Source organism: Pteropus vampyrus, unplaced genomic scaffold (genome assembly GCF_000151845.1).
Source record: "Pteropus vampyrus isolate Shadow unplaced genomic scaffold, Pvam_2.0 Scaffold45, whole genome shotgun sequence".
Taxonomy (NCBI): Eukaryota; Metazoa; Chordata; class Mammalia; order Chiroptera; family Pteropodidae; genus Pteropus; species Pteropus vampyrus.
This window is the reverse complement of record NW_011888826.1, coordinates 4,778,253-4,802,584: the sequence shown is the minus strand read 5'-3', so window position 1 is coordinate 4,802,584 and position 24,332 is coordinate 4,778,253. Positions and strand designations below refer to the sequence as shown.

The 24,332-nt window shown below is 41.2% G+C and overlaps 1 protein-coding gene across 6 annotated transcripts in view; it reads right to left on the bottom strand.

Annotated features, from left to right (window-relative positions):
- FAM110B (family with sequence similarity 110 member B) overlaps window positions 1-24,332 on the bottom strand; it is a 116,701-nt gene that overhangs the window by 76,281 nt on the left and 16,088 nt on the right. For 4 of the 6 annotated variants that reach the window (XM_011359178.2, XM_023530055.1, XM_011359177.2 and 1 more), the window contains exon 2: window positions 16,272-16,321. The exons of the other annotated variants lie outside the window; for them this stretch is intronic. The gene's annotated coding sequence lies outside the window, so the exon portion shown is untranslated. The remainder of the gene's footprint in view (window positions 1-16,271; window positions 16,322-24,332) is intronic. 6 annotated transcript variants of the gene reach the window in all.

The following is a 24,332-nucleotide window of genomic DNA, read 5'->3' as shown; positions in this document are numbered from 1 at the left end:
CGACTGCCGACGCTCTACAACAAAGACTAACGCCTTCTCTTCGGTGCCTTCTTCCTTCTTTTAACGTTACCAGCTAAGCACCTCCACTGTGGCCAGAACACAGCGGAGTATCTCTGTATCTATGTCTCCAATGCATAAAGAGTACAGTGGAAACCTATCAAACTGGCGAGCAGCAGTGCTAGCAACCAATGAGGAGAGGCTCAGGCAGAATCCAGCACATGCTCTCTGAGGCGCAGGCTGTCATCAGCGTTTAGCAGGCTGCTAATCTAATTATAGCTAGTTTGCTAGCGCCGAGCTATCGGAGCAAAGCACACGAGCAAATTAAATTTTAATAAATTAAACCCCACAGACAAAATCATCTTGATTTCCTGTCATTCTGAGGATTAATGTGTCACCTTATAAACTGTAAGTGATTTTTAAAGCGCATTCTTGTTTTTCTTCCAACCCAGAGAAACAAAGAGTGGTTAAATCGATGTACAGTACCACCGGCTGACTTAAACTACAGATTCCTGCACTGAGGAATGAAAAATACAATCGATACCACGAAGATCTAAGTGGTCGTGCTACAAAATCTGAGTCTCACTTTATTTACCCTGATTAGCAGTTGCCACTTATTTGTCCTAAAGTGCTAATTAGTTTTCAATGTTGTTTGAGATATCATGCAGATTTCCTTGCACAGTGGAAAAAGTACTAATCAAGGCGTCAAAAATCATGGTCTTGACTAGAGTGATGAATAATAATTCAGAGCCAGAAGAGATGGAAAAAGGACCTCAGAAGTCATTGCAAAAGCAAAAATTAAAGAAATGTGCCCACTCTCGAATCCAGGTAAAATTACTATGGAGTTAAAATTATTGTGGGGGTCTTTGTATGATCTTCAATAAAGTATTAAATAATTTGCCTCGGTTAAGCCTAAAATGATGACCAGCTGTCAAATAAGGGATCTTATTTTGAATCTGGCTCTCAGGCTGAAGCTGAAGAAAACTCATAACTAAGAAAAAACTGGAAATCCATCACCTACAAAAAGCAACAGATTTTCAAAGTAAATCCTGTTAACTTCTGTGACTTACGATAATCAAACCAAACTTGACGGTACAGTTAGTCTAATAATGTACTGAACCCAAACAGAAATTTTCCTGGTCATATTCAGAAGCATTCACATCCACAAATTTTGGAGAAAGTGGAAGATAAAATCTTAGATTTTATTCTGTATATTAAAATTTATATTTTAAGGAAATGATCTGTGTATTACTCGCTTGTGTGCCCTTTCACATTTCCTGAGTTCTTATAAGTCTTCAATTTCATACTATCAATACCATATTTACATTGTACATTTTCAATAACAAAAAGTTTGCCTACTGCACAATTTAATGGTAAAATTAGTTGTAGAAGCCAAACCCTGTGAGAGGAAGTTTGATGCTTAGGTAAAACACATGCATTCTAACAGCCAGACTGCCTGCGTTTTAACTTTTGAATCAGCTACTTCTCACCTGTGTGGCTCTGGGCAAGTGACTGGATTTCTCTGTGTCTCAGATGCAATAATGGGAGATACGGTGCAGGATTATCGCCAAAAGGCACAGAGAGAGTTCTAAATTAAGCCATTATTAATAGTAGCAATCTGTTCCCCACACCACATTGTCTATCTTCTTCCCAGTAACACACTCCTCAGAAGAGTAGTATCTAAACACTTCTCATGGTTCAGTTTTGTCAGAAACATCATTTAGAAGTAATTAATGGGGACAAGCTAGTGGCAGGCTTGGTTAATCCTACAGAACCATTACTAGTTTTCATTATAGTGACAAAAATTATTTTACCAACTTCTTTTTGGATACGTAATAGTTATTAATTTCAGTTAACTCTATAGGAATCGGTCGTAAAAGGAATTTTCAGAAAATTATGGGTTTATAATTATATTTCACTAATGACTTGCAATATAGATTAAATGATATACATTTGAAAAAGTATTTTCTATGAAATATAAATTGGGGAAATTTTATATAACGAGGTGTTTGATTAAGTTTAAAATGACAATGTATGTGAAAAAAAAAGAAAGAGAGAAGTTAGCCTGTCGAAGGAACCCTTTGTCCCCACGGCCTCTCTTCCCTTTCTACTCAATATGTGCTACAAAATTGATTGATATCGTCCTGGGATGATATCAATCAAATCTGCTAATCTATTACATCTATTTCTCACAATTCCCAGAAATGGGTCTGTCCTACCAGTCAATCCAACGATAATATGTAAACTTCTCATTTGTGTAGTCTTTATTTTTAACTTAAGTCTTTAATTTTAACTTAAGTTTAGCTTTGATTTTTATTTGAAAACCTTTACAAAATGCTGACAAGCTCAACAGCCATTATGATTTGCTCTAAGGAACCAAATATTCTCAGGGATTAATTAGTAGCCATGGAAAAGGAATATTGACTACGGGGCATTTTTCATCCTTCAATCTTTGTACGCCATAAACCGTTCGGGAAATAAACTAGGAAAAGGAATGACATGCCTCGTAAACTTCAAGGGAAAGCAAAGAAACTCACGGTCCATAAAATCAAGAGTGAAAAATTGTGTACAAATGTAGATGGAAACACAAAATGTGATAGAGACAAACCTGCTAAAGAAAATGCTGTGTGCGTTACCTCCAAGCATTGTCCATGTGACTTATCAAAGCCCAATCACCATGATCAGGAGCTAAAACTCCAAGAGGACTTGGCTTCAGTGATTTGGCCTAAGGCGCAGCTCCCTGGAGGCTGCCAGGATACAGACTGGTCACACTTCTAGGCATTTATCTAGGAAACAGCCAACAGCTCTGCCTTCCTCTTCATTTAACAGACTGCGGGCTCCAAAAAGGGGCACTTTTACAAAGCCGTTTGATTAATTTGTCTCACGCTTGTTTTGCATAAGACATGTTCTCAGAGGAAGCAACTATTCTTTCTTGGGTCTTATCTTTCAGCACGTTTAGAACTAATATTTGTCGGAAACTGAGTAACAGTTCATTGGTAATCTTTCTTATTGCCATTCTGTTAGGTGAGCCCATATATTTTTTAACCTCTAGAACAAGCACTTGTGTCTCTGAAATTCAGTCAACTCGTTCTCTATTCTGAAAAAACATTCATTGACTCAATGAATAGTTTTAGGTACCTACTATGTGCAAGGCCAGTGCTGGACACCAGAAACACTGCAGGCAGTGAGATGGAGTGGTCTGATTTTTAAAGGAGCTTCCATTCTAATGAGGGAGATAAACATTAAGTGATTCATTAACAACTGAGTACTTATGATAGGGTGAACTGCTGGGAAGTGCAGGCTGCTGTGAATGTGCATGAGTGAGGGTGGCGAGTCTGGCGTGGCTGAAGGAGGCTTGTAGCTGGAGTGTGGGTGAAGGCCGAGGGTGCTGTGGGGTGCCGTGTCCCAGAGGACACAGAGGGAGCAGTGACACAGCTGCAACAGCACACACGAGAGGAGGAAAATGGTTAGGTCAATGCCCCCTGGAAGTCTGCCATTCACACCTTCCTTCCAGTTCTTTATAGTAACAGGTTCCCATTATCTTCCGAGTCAAAACCTTCAATCTTTCTTGTACGAAGAATAAAAATGTGTACATTTCACGTCAGCTATCCTGGGAAGAAGGAGACAGTCACCACAGAAACGGACATCCTCGAGTTCTGTTTGGGTTCCCTAACCTTGGAGGAGGAGAGGCAGACTATCGAGAATTTCCATACAGAACTCTGTTCTAGCCTTCTCCCCTTGGAAAAGAAATCAGGTTCACAGACTAATCACGACGAATGGCTCCTAGATAACTTTAGACTCATCAGAATATTCTGACCAGAAGTGTCTCAACTTCAGTTGTCTGTGAAACTCCATCGTGCTGGAAGGGACCCAGGGCAATTGTTTCTGTTCTGAGTTACAGGGACCTGGGAGTGGGGAGGCCTGATCACGAGCTGGGCCTCCAGAGCTGATGTTTGACTGGGGGATCCACAGCCCAGCTCTACTCCTCCAGCTCTGCCAGGAGAGGGATCAGAGGCCAGCTGTCCAGGATGGTCCAGGATGAGCCACAGAGCCCTGCACACGTAGATTGGTGGGCTGAGAGCATCGGAAGAGCCTGCTCGTAAAACTTCCACGGTGGTACTGCAGGTCACCAACACGAAGTCACTGCATGTGGAACTGGGCAGCGGCTCCCCTAAGCCCATGTGAGGGGCTCTGGCACACCACCTACCCCCAGCCCCAGGGAAAGGAAAGAACGGCCGGGCAGTAGAAGTGTCCTCTGGCTACCGGGAGGAGGACGACCACTGGGGAAGCACGCGGGTGGCTGGGGCCCCTTCCTCCTCCGTTCGTGACACTCACATGTCGGCTTTTGTTTTCTTTTTTTCCTTCTTCTTCTTCTTACAGGACGCTCACTCAATGCAGTTGTGAGGCGGCTGGTCAGGGAAGGACTGACTCGGGCCGCTGGAAATCACTCCAGATGCTCCAAAGGCCATGCGAGGCCCCAGCTCCTTCTTCTTTCTGATTCTTAGCATCATCCTGTTTACCATGAAGTGATGCCCCAGCCTGAACAGAGCCTCAGAGGTTCCTCTGCATGTCCGAGCAGGACGCGGCTGGCGCCGAGTCTGCTCCTGCTCTGGCTCCGGCCCGGTCCAGTCCAGGGCCAGCTGCGAAGGCGCCTGCCGGGGAGGAGATCATGTTTGCGTGGTCGTCTCCCAGGCTACGTGAACCGGCTGAGCCTTCGCTGTGGGGCGCTGTGGGGCCCAGTTGGGCGCCTTGCAGTGTCTTCTCTCAGACTTGCCTACACTATTGCTCTTTTTTTCCTTTTCTTTTTCTTCTAATGATTTATATTTTACAGTACTGGTCAAAACACATGGAAGGGGAGGAGTTATGAATTTCGGGGGAGGCTACCTCAGGAGGCGCTTGGTCATGGAGACTTGCTGTCACTGCCTAGCAGTTGCTACCATAGTAAGGTTTGACGCCCTGGCCTGACAGCTTCAAACTCTCTGCCTGTATCTTTAAGCTGACGGCCCAGGGCACCTCAGGCACCCTTGTGGGGGGACTTCCGGGACTCACACACCCTTGCTGGGCTGGACAGCATGTCAATGTGCCTGACCACAGTGCTTGGATGGACTGTCACGCAGAGGCCCCCTCTCTCCATTTCCTTGAAGCGCGTGCCCGCTGTATCCCTCTATAATAAACCTCCAAGCATCTGTCGTCCCAGCCTGCGCAATGGATGGACCACCGAAGTCAAGACTTTTGGACTTTGAAGTGGCTTTTCCATAAGTCAGTATCAGCCCAATCAAGTCTTTTAAACCAAGAATGTAACTGGTTTCTCAGGCCTAGAAGTGTAAAGTCGCATGGTAGGAGAAGAGAAAAATTAATTTCTGAGCTATGGGACTAAACTTCAAGAAGATTTATATACACGAAATTTACACCTGCTTCTATCTCATGCCCTCTGTACCCTCCTCCCAACAAGCAGCACCCCGACACCAGGGCAAGGAAGCACCGTGTGCCTACAAATCTGGCAGGCTGCCGAAGTCTGCGTAGCTGCCAAACCGCCTTACCTCCCCTTGTCCTTCACCCCGAAAACATGGCCCCTACTTACGCTGTGCTAGTTTTTTTTTTTTATTATCAGTACACAAGACTCCTGGGCTGGAGGTGAGCTCTCGAATCTGCTGACAGAAACCTAATCACGACGTTCAGAATCATGGCCCAAACTGAGAAGAACCCGCAGAGGCACTTCTGTGCAGGCGGACGGGATGAAGAGAGAGCTGTACTACTGTAGAGTGCAAAGGATTTCCCCTCGCAAAGCTAAGAAATCCGAACGATTAGAGTGACATTAAAAGTTTTGGAATTTTGATGTAAAAAGCCCAACTTACACGCCTAATGAACAATCCGAATGAGAAAAACCTTCCTTGGGATGGTATTATTCTGCATTTCGTGGTTCTAACTCACAAACAGATTCTTCTTAGGAAAACATATTTTTGGTTCGTCTGCCTTCTAAGACAGTTCATTTTTACCCGAATGATTACTTTTTAATTACAAAGTCAAATAATTAATTGCAGGGAATTTTTAAATCTCTCACTGCACACAAATTTAAGCATTACATACTAAAAGGACTTCTATATTCTCTAGAAATAAAAACTCGCACCTTCCTTTCACTCATATTTGTATAGGTCTACGAGTCAAGCGTGGCTTCGTTCGTGAGGTGATAAGGTGGGAGGTGCACATGGATATTTTCGTGCACATGTAAGCGGCTGCTGGTATCAGAACACACGTGTCCAAATGGCACGTGGACAGCAGAGTGCCCTGCAGGAACAGACTTTCGGGCCATTAAAAATTAATGTTCCTAACACATCTTCTTTGACAACAACAAAGCCACTGTTGTGGTTTAAGAAATCAGTGATTTATACCTTAATGGGAATGATTTTAATAACTACTAAGATTAATCCTTAGCATGCTTATAGTTCTTCAAAAATGGAAATTTAGAACAAAGAGAGAGTAATTTGAGAACCTAAAATACTAAGGTGACATCGTTTTGTTAATTCAAGAAATACATATTGAGCCCCTATTATATGACCATGGGCTGGGATACGGCCTTTCTTCTGACAGAGATCACAGGTGAGGGAGGCAGGAAGCCCCTGCGAGCCTGATGGAAGGGGAGGGGCTTCAGGAAGGGGGGCCTCCAAAGTAGGACGACACTGAGATTTGGTCTCGAGTAAAGTAGGACGACACTGGGATTCGGTCTCGAGCATTCACGGCAGGCATTTTCTTCAAACATAGAATTCTATCCTTCTGTTCTGGTGTGATCACCACCCTTGGTCCATGACAAAGCTGAGACATCAGGGATGCAGCTGCCCAGGTGCATAGAGCAAGAGACTGCTGGAAGGCAGGTGAGCCCCATCTGGGGACAGATTCAGACCCTCACAGTGGGGAGAAGCAGAGGAAGAAAGAACACATTTTTGTTTTCAGAAGACTTGCTAATGTCGTCCTCCCCATGCAGACACATGGATTTTTCTCCATGAATTATATTTTCGCCTCATACTTTTCACATAAAATGGGGCAATCTGGATATGTGTGTCCTTCAGGATAATATGTAAAGGCTTTTTCTCTCAAGGAAAAAAATTATATAGAGCAGAAAAGGTTTCATGTATTTATTCAGCAAACCGTAGTGGTTTTATATCTGCAGGGCACTGAAAACACAAAGATAAGTAAAGCTGCCTTGACTCCAAGGTGCTAGGGAGGCTCTGGAGGTGGGTGGCCCAGTAGTTAGGTATGTTTTGGCATCAGACTGTGGGACGTGTGATTCCAGCATCCATGGGCATTGTAGACATGGACAACTTATTCAGCCTCGTATGTGTCTCACCGTCCTCATCTAGCAAGAAAACCGCACCAATGACGCCTTTCCGCTCAAGGTTTTGGGGATGATTAAATATGAACTTACATTAAGAATGCTACCAGGTTCCCGACAACACCCAGTGTTCAAGAGCCTACTGTTACTTGTATGCGGGCTCTGGCATTATCTGGTTCTCAAATGGGGTTCCTTGTCATCAAAGCTCCTCCTCCCTCATAATGACATTTAACTAGTATTTAGTTAGCTCCTATCACTTGTGCTGGGATGAGGACATGGACCTTCCAAACCAGGGAAGAAGAGAGAGAAAATGTCAATGGTTAAACCTGAACAGAGTTTTTAAATTGACAAGAAAACTCCACATACATTTTCTGCTTTGAGACTACCCCAAATGCTGTCAAAGCAGTATTCTTATCGCTACTCCCATTTCAGAGATGAGAAACGGGGACCAGGGTGGTTACAGGACTCACAGGGACACCAGACTTAACTGGTTCCCATTTCACTCTTCTCACTAAAACCGTGGTGGTTTGTTCCTACACACAAAATATTAAATATCCTATGGGTATAAGAATTAGATATTATAATCTAATAATAATTAGATATTATCTAGTAAGACCTATTAATTAAGTTGCAAAAGTAGACCTGAGCTTATTAGCCTCCTTTCTATTCTCGAATCAAACCATGTTTTTTGGATACTGACAGGCATCTTGTAGGACTGAACATGTTTAGCTCATCAACAATGTCCGTACTATCAAAAAGACCCAGGACTGGCCTCTTTCTCTCTTTTGGCCACAGGATAATTCCTACAAAAGTTTAAATTATAATAAATGGACTCATGTTCTAAACTTCAGCTTTGTCTCTCAAAGTGGAATGCCTATGTGTTTCAAGAAATGATGTTTCCTATGAGTCTAAATAGTTCTGTGGAGCATCAGCACCAGCTCTTGAATGCATGTCTACACTTACTGTCCAACATCAAGACATGTAATCTCGCATGAGTAATGCATGCTGCTATTTTAAGCAAAAGCTTTGTGGAAGAACTTCAAGTATGCATGGCATGAATGTTCATAATTATGTTTTAACTTTACTAAGTTTGAAAGATTAGATGTTTATCTAAACAAATATGTAACCACGAGAACATAATTTACTATACAATTCATCAGGAATCTTTCTGATGCTTTTAAAGTCAGTAGAAGCAAAAGGATAGCTGTTTTGAAAATGGACATATCAATACTTTGGAGGTTACAGCCTAAATGATACCCCTTGAGGGAAATTATGTTGCTAGAACATGATATACTTCTCATCTTCTACCCCATTATATTTTCCCTATCTAGCTATTTTCTGGCTGGCAACCTTGGATAAATTACTTAATTTCTCTATGCTTGAATTCTCTCATCTGTAACGTGAGGATGAAGGTGTGTGGATAACATGAGCTACTAAACAGAAAGAGCATTTAGGGAGTGCCCCGCACTTTGCAAACATTATCTAAATTCTTCTCGCTTGGCTGATGGCAGAATAAAACATCCAGGTCAAATGATATTAATGTTATTAGAAAAACTAACCCACTCCCAGAAAAAGAAGTATATAATATAAATATGTAACCATCATGCCCCAAGCAGGACCCAGATGAGAATGTTATATTGTTAAGAGATTGTTAACAACATCTAGAAATTCTGGAATTTAAATAAGCACAATTGTTTTTTCTGGAGCAATTTGGAAAAACTTCTTGAAATTTTTACAAATGTGTATACCTTTTGACCCGACTATTCACTTTGGGAAAATCATCCTTAGGAGATAGCTGGGTTCATATGCAAAAATAAATTGGAAATAATTGAGGATATGTGATCCCCCCCCCCCAAAAAAAGTAAGATATTTAACACGGCACATTTTCTGGAGTAAAAAAATGAAAATCTTATTCAACAATAGCCGACTGGTTGCATAATGATGGTGTATAAATAAAATTAATGGAACATTATGCAGTTATTCAAAAGTGATAATTATATACATTTATTAAATGGAAATAAAGCTTAATATTAAGTGAGTCATAAGTCAAGGTATATTATGATTTTATTTTTATTAAACTTATCACTGTGTTTATATACATATATCTCTGTGACTATATACAGAGAAAATATCTAGGGGCAAATGCCACAATGGAAATAATTACCTCTGCATGGCTGACTTGTCTGAAGTGTTTAATTTTTCTACTATGCTCTTATTATTATTGAATATAAATAATTTATTTAAACCCTGTACTTTTTCCCACTCTCACCCAACTGGAAAAGAAAAAATCATGGGTGGCAAGTTTTTAATGAGTCTCAGGGTCAGAGATTCTCACTGCCTCATGTGCCCTGGTCACTGGATCTGTTCTACAGCCAGTCTACATGGCACAGCTCAGCTTTGTTAACCACCTAGTAAGTGGCAGCCTCAGCAAACACGATTTTGATGTGCTAATTGTTCTCAGCCATAAATCAAACCATTAGGGTGAGAACTAAAAGTTCAGCCTAGATTGTCAATTTTCTGATTATCATTAAACATTAAGGCGTCTGTTGGCACTGGTGCAAGTCCTCACTGCTAAGTACAGCTCAGATATTCCCCTCCTTAGGCTGGGATTATTCTTTCCTTTTTACCTAAAGGCATTCTTATACACTTGGAAAATATGGCCAGGTTCAAATGTCTGGAAAAAAGTCAGTAAGTTAAGTGATGGAGAAAATTAAAAATAATTTCTTTGGATTTGAAGTTAGAAACATTAGCATAATTCAAGATTGACTGGAACCTTGGCAAGTTTCTGAAGCTTTATAATTGTTACTACCACAGTGGGAATCGAGTTTAAAATAAAGTTTAGAAATCACCTTTCAGCGTGTCTGCCTATACAAACTCTACTTATACTTTCGCAGTTTAAAAAACCTCATGAACCATAGCTCAGTATCATTGATAGATAATGGTTTGATGGTTTTGTCATAAAGGCATTTCCATTTATATGTGTACATTCGAAAAGTAATTTTATTATATCTAGGGACCAATTTTTAAGTTCCACAACAGAGATTAAGGTGCAAATGGGATTTGTTTAACAGAAATTTGCCATGAAGCAAACTGAACTCTATTCCATCTATACAGTTAAGTGTGTAATTACCTATAAAAGCAAGAATTTTTTCCTATTGAAAATAATCACCCCCCAGTTTCTTTTTGGTTTTTCATAAATGGTGACTAAGTTCCTGTATCTGGATTTCCTGTATTTCTCTTGTTTCTATTTGCACATGTAGAGATCCTTTTCTGTGTTTTCTTTTATAGTAAAGAAATAATTTTTCATTATGTAATCCTGTTAAGGGCAGTGACAATAATTATGGGACCTTTTTTCTTTTACAAGTGTTATTCTCCTGGAACGTTTACCACTCACTGACTTTACCAGAAAAATATATCGTGTCCTTCAAAAATAAGGAAGAAGCTATTTGAAGAGAAAGAATCCTTTGAAAATATGAGCATCTGAATAGTTTCTAAATAAAGAAGAAAATCTGTGTCACTTATTTAAGGTTCTTTCTTGGGCTAACAATTTATGCTTTATGAACACAATAAAGAAAAAAGTTATTCCTCCAAACATTACTGGAACAGTTTATAAATCTCTGGTGATATTTGAAAGTCATTTTTGCAGATGTGGACTTTCTCTAGGTAGGGCATCTTTTCTGAGCCTGGGATCAGTGTTATCACAGAGAACAAACACATGGAAAAGATAAACTTCATTACATATTACTTTTATCGTGTATGTATTATTAGCTTTGAAACTGGAAGTAATCTGAGGGACATTAATTCACCTTAAGGAAACTTTCTTAGGTTTCTCTTTTACTTTATTTTCAAAGTCAGGTTACAAGCTAATTTAAATTTCAAGTATTCGATTACATTCCTCTTGAATGTCTGCTCATATCTTCGCCAAGTCAATGCTCCCTATTCAGGGTGAAGCTATTTTAATTCCACGGCAGGCAGGTCTTCTAATGAAGAGGAAAGCTTAACTCCTCTTACGTGGACTAGCACATGATGAATGCTTTTTATCATAAAGTCTGAGTCGAGGCTACACAAGTGGTTTGCTTACTAAATTATATGGAGGCTTTTAAATTAATATTGCAAAAATGTTCTGTAATGGGAACAAATGGCATAAAGTGCCTAACAGGTTAGTGGACGAGCCCTGCAGGAGTTCACAGGGCAGTGACAGAAAATGCCCACCTGACATCTTGATGGAATCTGCAAATTTTCTAGACTAAAGAAGCTTTTATAGCTTTAATCACTTTCCCGCGAAGGGTAAGCATGCTTTTCACATTTCTATTTATTGTTGTTTAGGAACAAAAACAATTTGAATAAGTGACATGAGTCAGTGCCGGGCTTTAAAAAGATGGCACCCGTTTATCCGTTATCCTGACAGTGGGGTGGAGTGGTGGTGAAGCGGGAGAGTCTTGGCTAATTTTAGTTTGTGTACAATGGGCGCAGCTCATCCACACAACAGTGCATCCTGGATTCTCTGGGTGACGTGGAAAATCTTTCAGGCCTCGCTCCTCCATCGGTAGTGATGGGTGGTCCAGCTGACAAGGATTAACACTCCAACTCCTTGAGATGCTTTAGGTGAGACAGCCGGGGCCCTGCATAGATGGGCAGTGGCCTCCTGCCTCAAACCCCAGCCGAGGACAGGCCAAGCGAGGAAAGGCAAAGGAGAAGAGAGAGTCCAGAAATACATCCATAAATACACAACTGGTTTCTGACAAAGGAACTCAGACTCTTCATTGGAGAGTGAAAAGTATTTTCAACAAATGATGATGGAACAAGTGAGTATCCATTTGGAAAAGTAATAAACCTTGACCACTCTTTCACATCAAAAATATCAACCTGAGATAAATCATAGCCCCAAATGTTAAAAACTGAAGCTATAAAGCTTCTAGAAAAAAAACAGAGGAGAATGTTTCTGCAATCTTGGAGCAGGTAAAAATATCTCACAGTCACAAAAAACACTAAACATAAAAGAAAAAATGACAAATTGATCTTCAAAAATGTTTAAAATGTCTGCTCATAAAATGACACTATTAAGGAAAAGGCAAAACATTAAACGGGAAAAAAATATATCCAATACATGTATCTGAAAAAAGAACTTTTAGCCATAAAAAATAAAGAAGTACAAATCAATATCAAAAAGGCAAACAATCCAACATAAAAGAAAGCAGACACTTGAACAGAGACTTCGCAAAAGAAGATACGCAACAGACCTACAAATACATGGAAAGGGACTCAGCGTCATTGGTCCTGAGAGAAATGCAAACTAAAACTACAAGAAGACACCACTTCATCGCCACTGAAATCGCTAAAAGTAAGAAGACAATACCAAATGTTGGCAGAATGTGGAACGACCAGACAAACAAACTGAGGTCTGTGGGGTGCGATGATGGGGTTCGACTCAGCAGCAGAAGGGAGGAGCTGAGAGAACAAGGACGAGAGTCAAAGACGTGATACTGACTGAACGGAGCCGGCACGAAATAGATTTACTACTGCACGATTCCACTTGCGCGGACTCGAAAACAGAAAAAACTAATTTATGGTGATAGAAATCAGAACGATGATTTCTTCTGGGGTGGAAAAAAAAAGGGAACTGACTAGAAGGTGGCAAAAGAGAATTTGCTGGGGTGATTAAAATGTTCTATATCTTTATTAGGGTGGTTACATGAGTGTATATACTTGGTAGAACTTATTAAACTGTATGCTTAAGATCTATAAATTTTACTTCAAAAACAAAACCCCATGTTATATAGAAAAACAATATTACCAATATAGTCTTTCTACAAAGTTTTTAAAAAAGTTTTATTACTGATTTGATACCCTAATAAAATTATTTTTATTTTAAATTCTTCTGAACCTCACAGCCTCTTATTTATATGTAGTATGCTATGTCTATGTAAGGAAAAATAATGACCCAATTCTACAACAATTTACGACAGTTATAGTTTACTTATTTTAAAGTCATAGTGTACCTTCATATTGAGATTACTTTATCAGGACCAGAGGATATTTTTTTCTATTTGTAAGCCCTGGAAAACTTATTTTAAACAGCTAACCACTGGTAACACCTATTTAAAATACTTTTTTCCCCCCAGTTATTTTTGCTTCTTCAGCTTTTACCTAAACTATTTTTCTTTTATTTGTTTCATGTCTGTAATAAAGCAGTTTTTTGGAAAAAATACATATTTTATATAAATATACTATATAACTTGCCTTTTCAGACTGACTTGAATATCATTCTTAAAAACAAACACACAGTTAAGCATCTTGTGTTAAAGAATGCTTTTTAAATAATCTGGGATTTGATTATTTAAACCAGTTATATGAATTTAAGTTAAGTTGCTTAATTTCATTAAGACTCAATTTCTAAAATTAAAAACATTGTATCGACAGCTATTTCACAGCTTTTTAAGAAGGGCGGGAGGTGGGAGCTGCCCCCCTACAGCTAATAAGGGGTGCTGTGACTGCAGAAAATTAAAAAAAAAATTATAAAGCCGCGTGCAGACAATTCTAAAACATGTAAGTGATGAAATCCCTGTCCCATGGGGCAAACTATTTTCATTGACACTACAAATGACAAGTCAAAGCAACATGGTCGGACGGCCGCCTCTGCGGGCGTGAAGGAACGAAGAAGGAACGAGAATGCAGTCAGTCTTTCACCCAGCTATGGCCCAGAACAGCGAACCTTTATTGAATATTTTCTGTGTGCCTGGCTCCATACTAAAACACATTAATCATTTAAGCCTTCCAACAATTCTGTGAAGCAGATACTACCATCACCATTTAAATGGAGGAAACTGACTGAGAAGTCAGTACACTCACTGAGACAGCAGCCAGTGAGGGGTGGAACCAGGGGGCACACTGGCAGTCACCCCAACACGTGCCTTTGAGCCCTGCAGCCGCACTACTGTTTCTGAGCTTCGAAGCCTTCCCGGGAGCTTTAAAAGGTGATTGGGAAGAGACCGGGAGGGTCAGAAAGGGGGGCTCTCGATTTAAAACAGTCTGCTTTGGAGAATTCGGATCCTCAAGCTCAATTCACAGCAGTAGAAGAAATAGGAACAATTAAAAGGGCAGAGCCTCCAGCTTTATTCCTATTTAGAAATAAACTACAGTCTAATTTCCCACTGTCCAGGAAATAAAGAGCAGACTTGCCAAAAACAGTGTGCTTAGCTGCCTAAAAGTGCTGTGGTATGTGTATGTGTGAGTGTGTGTGTGTGTGTGTGTGTCCGCATGTGCGCGTGCATGTGCATGCATGCATGTGTGTGTGCATGTGCATGCGTGTGTGCATGTGTGCATGTGCACGCACACCCAGCTCCTCTCAGGCACTCTACAAGCAAGCGCGGCATTTCCTCACCCCTGCCAGTATCCTGTGCTCTAGGGGCCCTCACCTGGCTGCCCGGGCCTGGGTCCTGTGAGCTGGTCCAGTGCTCTCACCAAGAAGAGCAGTGACCAACCACAGGAGTCAGCAAAGGGGAGCAGAGCCCTCCAGGTGGCCCACGACCAGGTGAGTGTGTTTTCATGACAATGAACTCCGTCCTCGGCCATGGTGTGCATGTGGCTATAAAGCAAGCAGTAATTAGATCTTGCAGCATTTAACACAATCCCTCTGTTGCCTTGACTTACCAGCTCTGGACGGGAAAGAAAGGCAGACCATTCCCACTGAAAAATGTAGGCGTCTTGACTTTGAGCCTTGTGTTTGGCCTTAGCCCCCAAAGCACAAGACAGCCAAGGCGAGAACATTCTCTCAGGGTCCTGGTTGCCCACCGATCCCCTGCAATTACATGGGGGATGCGGATGGAAAGGGCTCTGGAGAGAGGAGATTCATCCTTATCATATCGGAACACACATTAACAACCCAAAGCTGATGGAAAATGGAGCAGCAGTTAAAATAAACTATGCATTAGTATGAAAATTTAATTAACCTATCAGAAAAGCATGGAAATCATCACAGACACATGCACACACACAGGAATCTATGCAAACTAAGCTCTCATTTGATGTTAGTCAAAGCAAATTCAGACTTCCTTTAAGCTATAAACATGTCATCTTGGGCAATTTATGAGGGAGACCTCAGGAGACATGGGAATCATACTTTCATGAAGATTTTAGTTTTAAATGTTATCAAGCCCTATGAAAATGCAGCCTAATATTTAGGTTTACACAGAAATGTCAGTGTTCTCTTTTAGTGTAACTTGATGCTTTTTAATTTACATTTCCACACATTATGCTTCTTCAGTTAAATAAATTTTGATAACTGGTAGAAATTGAAATGGTACTAAAAAGTTAAACAACATTTAAATTTTATTAAAATAACCACTGGCTATTTTCTCAATGGACTCATCCTGACAACTTTAAAAAGCTAAATATCAATTATTCCAAAATTATGACTGACAATTTTTAGTTAAAAAAAATGTTATATTTTAGACCAGAGGTTGACTGACTTTTTTGTAAAGGGCCAGAGAGTGAATATTTTAAGCTTTGCAGGCCACATAGTCTCTGTCACGACCTCTCTACTCTACCACTGTAGCATGAAACCAGCTACAGTCAACATATAAACAGATGAGTACGTCTATGTTCCAATAAAACTTTATTTACAAAAACTGACAGTGGGTTGGATTTGACCCGTGGGCCACAGTTTGCCAACTTCCAATATAGACTGGACTCTTTTAACAGTATGGAATCTGGTCTCTAACAGATAGATATTGGAAACTAATACTTCAGAGCAAAAAAAGAACTATAAAAAGCAATCCCTTGTATCCAATGTTTCTTGAAGTTGCTATTTTTACAATGAAGCAAGGTTTGAAGGTGTTTCTCCTTTCTTGCACACAGCACATTAACAGGTTTAGTTAATGCTGATCAGAGCTGGAAACAGAGCATGTCCTACGTGTGACTCCAGATGGCTAAAGAGTGTTCTACTTACAAGGGAAGGCTTCATTCGAGCAGAATTGGATCTCAACAGGCCCAAGGCACCTTAAAAAGAAAAAAGAATCACTCTGTCACTTAAGAGCACAACTGCTACACTCAGCTTCAAAAGGGCACTGAAAAATGCCATGCTTTGAAAAACACACAAAACCCGAAGTAGAGAAAAGCACGATGTCTCCTCAAATGACACAAAAGAATTTGTGTCCACAGGTGTAAGGGAAATGAATTAAAATGAAATCTTTAGATCAGGAATGGTAACTATTTAAATGCCAAAAAGTAACATAACCCCAAATGGAAAGAAAAAAAAGACAAAAAGGATGATGTAGAGGGCTGGGAGAAGACTGGTGCTATTCAAACGAAGCCCACAGCGCACACCTGCCTCCAGGTCTGAGCTCATGGCAGGCAGGCCGGGTAGTTATGCTGGACTTCTAGCGCCGGAAGTCAGGACGCAGACAAACGTTGCTGCTCTCTGACCCCGCCGCTTACTGTCCCGGGTGACAAGGCCTGTGTGGCGACCTTGGGTTGGCATCCTCATTACAGAAGGCAAACCACTCAAAATCCAAACTCTCAAAGGTTGCCCCGTGAGTCCTTTCTGAAACAAGAGAGGGTACGAATACCTGTCTCAGTTCCCAAAGATTATCACCTTTTTTTAAAAAGGTGAGATTTTGATAATGTAGCAATTCAATACTACATTAAATAGCTCATCTAATAATATGGTGAAAAACAGAGTGAAAAATAAAACAGAGGACTGAGAAAGAGCTATGAAATAATTGTTAATTTTACAGACATATGAACAAATATGTAACTAGTCTGAAAAAGAAATTCATAAACTAAAGTGAGTACTTATATAAAAACAGATGTATACATAGTGGAGGCTTTTTGCTTTTGAGGGACATGGTTCTCCCCATGCCCATCATCAACTACAACCAGCCTCTGGTACAAATATACTGGTCCCAGGACTTTGGATAAATGTAGACTACAAAAGGGTCCAGACCTGACTCATACCCACTCTCAACGGCTTTGTTCTTTGCAGTCTCATCTTATCTCCTAAATCGCTGGAGGGTGCCCTTCTAGCCTTGTGTATTTGTTTAGTGTGTCTAATTGAAGAAATACAGCAAACTATACCCAGCAAGTAATGAGTCTTCTGTAAATCCCATTTTGAAAAATCACACTGATGGTTTACTGATTCTGAAGTAATGATGGTGAGGGCTAGGATGAGGCATATAAACTTCACCTGCTCTTATTCGGCTGGGGTTGGAAAGAGACAGGCATGTACATGTGTTTGCCCTTGGGATGGAGGGATCAGGCCCTCTGGGCACAGATTGCTCCTGGCTGGTGCTAGAATCTTCCAATCAGGAGGTGGCAAGATTTACTCCCATACCCGCCAGGGTTAAATACATAATTCTATATATTGAAAGCAAACAGGAAAAATTTTTGAGTGAGCTGAAGTTTTAGAGAAGAAAAAAACATTTTAAGTCAGGCCAAATATTGAACAAAAGCTTATAATAAAACAAATTTTATTGAAATAGAAAATACTGAAAATATTTGGTTTTAAAAATAGCTGATTGAAAATATTTATTTTCACCAAGGTCCAGGTGTTAAGCCATTTCTGTGGCATCTTAGGACTCTCATGGCTCTAGCTCCTATACGTGCTAAGGACCCCAACATGTGAGTCTCTAGTCCATTTTCCCCCTGACCACAGACTGGTACATCCGATGGTGAGTCGGTGTCTCCATTTGCATGTCATCAGCAGCTCAAACGTAAAGGGTCCCAAACTGAGCGGCTGAACCGCCTCCCACACCCGCCCCCCGACACTCTCCTCTGCTCGTTTATGGCAGCATCTTCCTTTCAGGTGCCCTGGCCAGAAACCCCGGAATAATCCTTTATGTTTCACTTTCTATCACATCACACGTCCCAGTTGTCATTAAATCGCATACACTCAACTTTCAAAATATTTCCGGAGCCCGACCAGTCCTCACCACCTGTACAGCTGGACCCTGGCCCAAGACCTTGTCATCTGTGCTCTGAGTTACTGCACCTGTCTTCCTGGCCTTGTCCAGTCTCAGCACAACGGCCACAGAGACTTTGTTAAAACAAAGGTCGGACCATGTCACTCTTCTGTCCAGAACCGTCTCATGACTTCCCACTGCCTTCAGGGCAAGAGCCAAAACAGCCCCATAGCCCTAACCACTTTGAGTCCAGGCAAACTGTTGGACCTCACTTCCGACAGCATGACCTCCTGTTCCAGGCACTGCCAGGCCCCCACAGAAAGGGCCTGGCTCATATTCTCTCCCATGCGCTCTCAACTCCAAAAGCTCTTTCAAGGCAGCCTTCGCTGGCCCCCATCTGTAGCTTAAAAACCACACCCACTTCCTGTCTCACAGTCGCTGTCAAGGTCAGTCCAGGCGTGGCTTAGCTGGGCCCTCTGCTCAAAGTCCTACAAGGTTGCAATCAAGGTGTCATCTCGGCAGTCTTCCTTTAAGAAGTTCGGAATTCTCCTTCGAGTTCCCATGGTTGTTGACAGGTCAGTCCCTCAAGGCTGGAGGACCGAGGCCCTGGTGTTCCTGTGGGCTCTGAGTGGGGCCACTGTCATATCCCAGATGCATCACAGTGCCTGCCCCGTGGCCGTCTCACAGCTCCCTTCTTCAAGGCCAGCAGGAGAATCTGCTGAGATGGAGTCTCATCGTCTAACATAACCTAATAACCACAGCAGCGATGTCACTACTCTGTGAGTCTCCAGCCCCGTCCAGGGCCAGACAGTGGTGCCTACCACCTTAACACACATCCATCCCCTATCCCCACTTTATTTTCCTCCATAGTACCTTTTACCACTGGAAATACGAACTATTTCATATCTTCCATATTTCTGTCTCATCTCACTGAAATGTAAGCCTCACCAGGGCAGACCTTCTTGTCTGCTTTTGTTTACTGCTCAATCCCCAACCTGTAGAAAAACAGAGTCTGGCTCAGAGCATGTTATCAATAAATATTTATTAGATGAATAAATGATTTAAAATGTGGACTTGCTTCCCAAACGTCAGAATTTTAACTTCTCTGATCCGCCAGGCTGCAGATTTCCGTGACCTCTTTTTACTGTTGTTGCTGTGTCTTAGAACTTTGCTTAGTCACAAAAGATGAAGCTAAATGTTCTCCTTCCCATGGAAACAAAGCCATACAGTTTTAGTTTATTTACAGTTTTATCAGCCAACTGTGTGGTGAGAACTCTGCATGGAATATTTGCAAAAGCAGCATTTTATACTCATGTGAAAACAGGTATCTTTACTGTCTGGCTCCCGAGCTCATAGTTGACTTCTATGTTTGTTTGTTTGTTTTAAATCTTAAACATTCTTTAAACAGTCGAGGAAATTGGAAGTAAATGCCACACTCCCTACAAATACTGAGCACAAGGAAACCGCGAGTATAAGGCAAGTATGTGACTTGGTTGGTGATTTAAACGGAGGACAGTCCCCAGAAGCACTGAAAGTCCTATCACTAAAGTAATAAATATTACAGAGCCATTATCCACCTCATTTTAAAGAATATTGCTTTTTGCAAGAGGTAGGGGAACAGGCAAGGCCAAATTCTATAAATGTGAAATACAACCCTATGTAAAATACACACTGGGCATCCATTTTACCCCATATGCCTCTGGTTAGTAATGTTTTTTAGGTGAAAAAGAATGTACATGTACTTCAAACAATATTCATTAACCCAACTACAAATGCAAGTTCTATAACAAAATGATGATTTATTTGGCATGCAGCCTAAAAACCACTTGCACATGGTCGCCCCTAATAATGCTACTCAGGCGATCACAGGTCATAAAAGGGGGCCTGCTTTTCTCTTTTATCCAGGTTAAGCTTCCCCACTCTTGTTTTATTAGCACTATCACTATTTATATAATTCAAGGAACACAATAAATTCCCAAATCTCCCTTGCCACTGATAAATGAGCATTCACTTCTGAATTCCTGATTGGTTTCTGCTTCTGGCTTCCCCTCTAACCACATATACAATTCCCAGGTTAATCCGCCAAAAATAGTGGTTCTGGCAAGTCACGACCGGAGCCTCCGGTCATGAACTCAGGGCCGTTCCCTATGGCATCCTTTGTCAAGTTCACAGCCCTCTCTATGGCCTCGCCTGTCAAGTTCTTAACCTGGATTAAGCCCTTACCATGGGTTAGTTTGGTTTCTATGTTCATTGCAAGACTGCACACTTGACTGCAGTCCTCCTCTGGCCAGGCCCTGGGGCGACTGGCTGAAAGAATACAGATCAAGCATGAAAACCACAAAGGCCAAACCCTAAGCCCCACTGACCGTAAAAACATCTCTTTATATGAAGAACAGACCGCTTCCCTTTCCCTCGGAAATACAGTATGGTTTAGAAAGAAGGAAGTCCATAAAACGCGGTCTTCAGCCTCTCAAAGCAAGAGTATCATAAGTACCGAGGTAAGTGCGGCATTTCCTGAGCATCTTAATCGAACTTTCTGTGGAGGCAGAACTGTCACAGCGCCCCCCGGAATTCCCAGCCCCTGCTGTGCACACACTGCCTAGTCCCAGGACAGTAAACATCATGGGCTTCCCTCCTGTGGTTAGGTATGTTATATGGCACATTAACCTTAAAACAGGGAGATTATCCTGATGGGCCTAGCCTCACCTCATGAATCCTTTAAAAGCAGAGAGTTTTCTCTGTGGTCACAGAAGAGACACCAACGAGATCAGAAGTGAGGCAGATGTGATGAGGGATCCCGCTGTGACATCGTGAGAACACTTGTGAGAGGGTATGTGAGAAGGCCCAGGGCAAGGAATTGTGAGTGGCTTCTAGAAATATCTAGAAACTTATGGCAGCCCTCAGCCCGTAGCAAGGAAACAGGGACCTCATCCTGCCAAAACTTCAATGAGCTTAGAAACAGATTCTTCCATGAAGCTTTAACCAAGAATGTAGTCTGGCCAACACTTTGAGTGTGAGACCCTGAGCCGAGAACCCAGCTGAGCCACGGCTGGACTTGCGATGTCCAGAACTGTGAGCTAAGACGTGGCTGTGGAATTCTGTGGGAATCCGGTATGCCGCAACAGAACACTAACGCCCTTTCTTCTAAGCCTCGCCTCGGTCAATTCACATAAAAATAACATTATCCTAGAAGTTCCTCTTGGCATTATCAATCGTCCTCATGGGAACGAACGTGCGATCAATAAGTGACAGGGAAAGACAAGTGTAAGAGGCCTCCAGGGAAATCTCTATCCTTCCTATGAAACCACGAACTCTGGGACCCAGCAGAACACACAAAGCTTTAATGACAGTGACCACTTTAAAGGTCATGCTGTATAAGTGATATTTCTCAGAAATATTAAAATAGGAGTCGGTCCTTCCATATTTTATTAATGTTAACATCAATAACAGCAATATCAACATTATAATTTATTTACGTTTCTATGGCATATATTAGGAAAAGTGCTCATCTTTTATTCATCAAATAGTAATTGATTATCTACTACATACAGTATCTTTTGTGTGTGCTTGTTGAGTAATTCCAGGGAATGCTAAGAAAAACATACCATTGACATATTATTATAAGAGAAAGTAAATATTAGGGGATGTTTGCCCACTGCTTTTACTAAGAATAAACATTAATTGCTAAAATATAAGCAGTCTGCATCCCATTTTGCTTTTATAAGCACTTCTGCTGTTATTTCAATTTATAGACATTTGTTTCATTTCTGCTCCATGCTGGACTCTCTGCTAGGCACTAAAAACATAGATACATAAGTCAGTCACCCACAGTCCATTAAGAGAAACAAGCCTATTAAGAATTGAAACAAGCAATTTCAATCTGAACAATATTGTTGTATGTGTACTGTGTAAGATGCAGTGCAGCCTGGGAATTATACGATGTTTGGTGTGATGGTGGTGAGTGATCAATTATAGAGTATATATCTCCATCCATCCATCCAAGACTATTACGAGTTAAACGGAAACATCTCACCTAACTAAGGGCAGTTCTGACATTTATTGTGTCCCTAAACACTATGACCAACTACACTTTTTTCTACTAAAGAAAACTAACTTTTCATGATATATTTCTATCCACATTTGGTTAAAAAATCAAAGGCGGTTTGACAGTTTTAACCTGTCAATTAAGTTGACACATCTCTATCATAACCGTCTGAGTACAATGACATTTTGCCCATCGATGGAAAGGGAACATTATTTTATTCACTAATTTCTAAAATTTCCCAAATAGAAAGTTATATTTAAACCAAACTGACTCCCCAGAAACAGAACAGTGTATATGAGTTTGGGACCTAAATCAAACACACTAAATCTTTCATTCCTGACCCAGCAATATAAAATGTCAGTAATTGTATTCTTGAATAAATAGACTGACTAAAATTGAAAATATTGATCACTGCAGTTTAAGTACACACGCACGCATGTGCGCGCGCACACACACACGCACACACACACACACACACAGAGTGTCTATCATACCAGTCCTGCTGGGAGGAAATGAAAATCTTAATCCCCATCACTCAATAACGAATTTTCTAAAGTGAGAAAATCGCCCTTAATAAAGCTTGTCTTATTTGGCATTTTAAAAGAATAAACTGTGACTCTTCACGCAAGCTGTTTTCAAATTCCACCACTAAAAATTATTCCTAAAAGAAATTTCCTAAACTCGGTCATCAAATGTTTACATTTGCTGTGTGCCAGACAAAGTCAGGGATGCAAAACACAGTGCTTAGGAATACAGGCATACAATGATTGCATTGACTGAATGCAGTGGAACGGACAATATCTGACCCAAGCCCGTAAGTACCTTACATACCAGCTGTAGCGATGCGGCTGATGAAGACACACAAAATTAAAAAGCGATAATATAAACACCACTGGGAACTTTACACTTAGAAATTATTAAGATGGTAAATTTTATATTAAGCATTTACCATCATTAAAAGTAACACAATAAAAATAATTCTCATTGATAGCTCAAAACAAACTGTGAGATATTAAAAGAATACTATAAATTCAAGTTAGCGTTTTGCTTTCAAAGGGGGCATGAGGTGACTCTTCAGATTTCCTGACCGTGGTCTATTTAAAAAGGAGAGGAGGCCGACCTACCTCTTCTCACTGCACAGAGAACAGGAGAGCTTTGCAGCGCAGCCTGGGCCGCGGCATCACCCCGTGAAGACACGAAGGGACACGGAAGGGCGGGAGCGGGACACTTCCGACAGATGATGCTCTGCGGGTGCGCCCTGTCCCAAAAGTCAGGCATCCCTCCTGGCAATGGGGTCCCTCAGCTGCTTGATGTCCCACAGGGGACTCAGGAAAGCCCAGGGGAACGCTCACTTTAGTTTATGAATGTCACATTTTAGTTAAACTCATTAACCAATGAGTAATCATTTATTCCTAAGCAAAAATAAAAGTCTAAAGACTAGCAGCCTCTTTGCTGGTGAGAATCAAAGAAGGTGCTTCAAGTCAAGCTCAAGGAGAGCCTCTCACAGCCTGAGGAGCCTGGCGTCTTCGTTCACACGCGCTGATGCCCACCCCAGCTCCCCTGCGCACTGGTGGGGTGGCCTGCACTTCTGCATCTCAGTGTCCTCATCTGCCACAGGGGAATAATGAAAGAGAGGGACAATGACAGAACTATGAATTGCACTCTGAGCCTGGCACTGCTCTATGCCCTTGTTTGGAACTGTCTCATTAAATCCTCACTAGAACCTCATGAAGCAGGTTCCAGGAGAACATCAATATAAAATAATAATAGAATAGCACTAACAGTATAGGGTTGTGGGGAGGATTAGGTGACATAAATATGCTGTGCTCATCTGCATTTTGCCAGGCACACGGCACATGCTCAATAAATGGCATGTATTACCAATTACTTGGCTAAGTGAAGAAAAGCGGATGTGGATTTTAAGGGTGTGAGCAAAGAAAAAGAACAAGGTTTCCAAAAAGCGTTCAAGATCTCAAGGAGATCAATATAGCTGAGGTTAAGGGTTCCAAAGAGAACAGTAATGGCCGGAAAGGTAACTTGAACTTGATTGTGCAAGAAGGTGAGT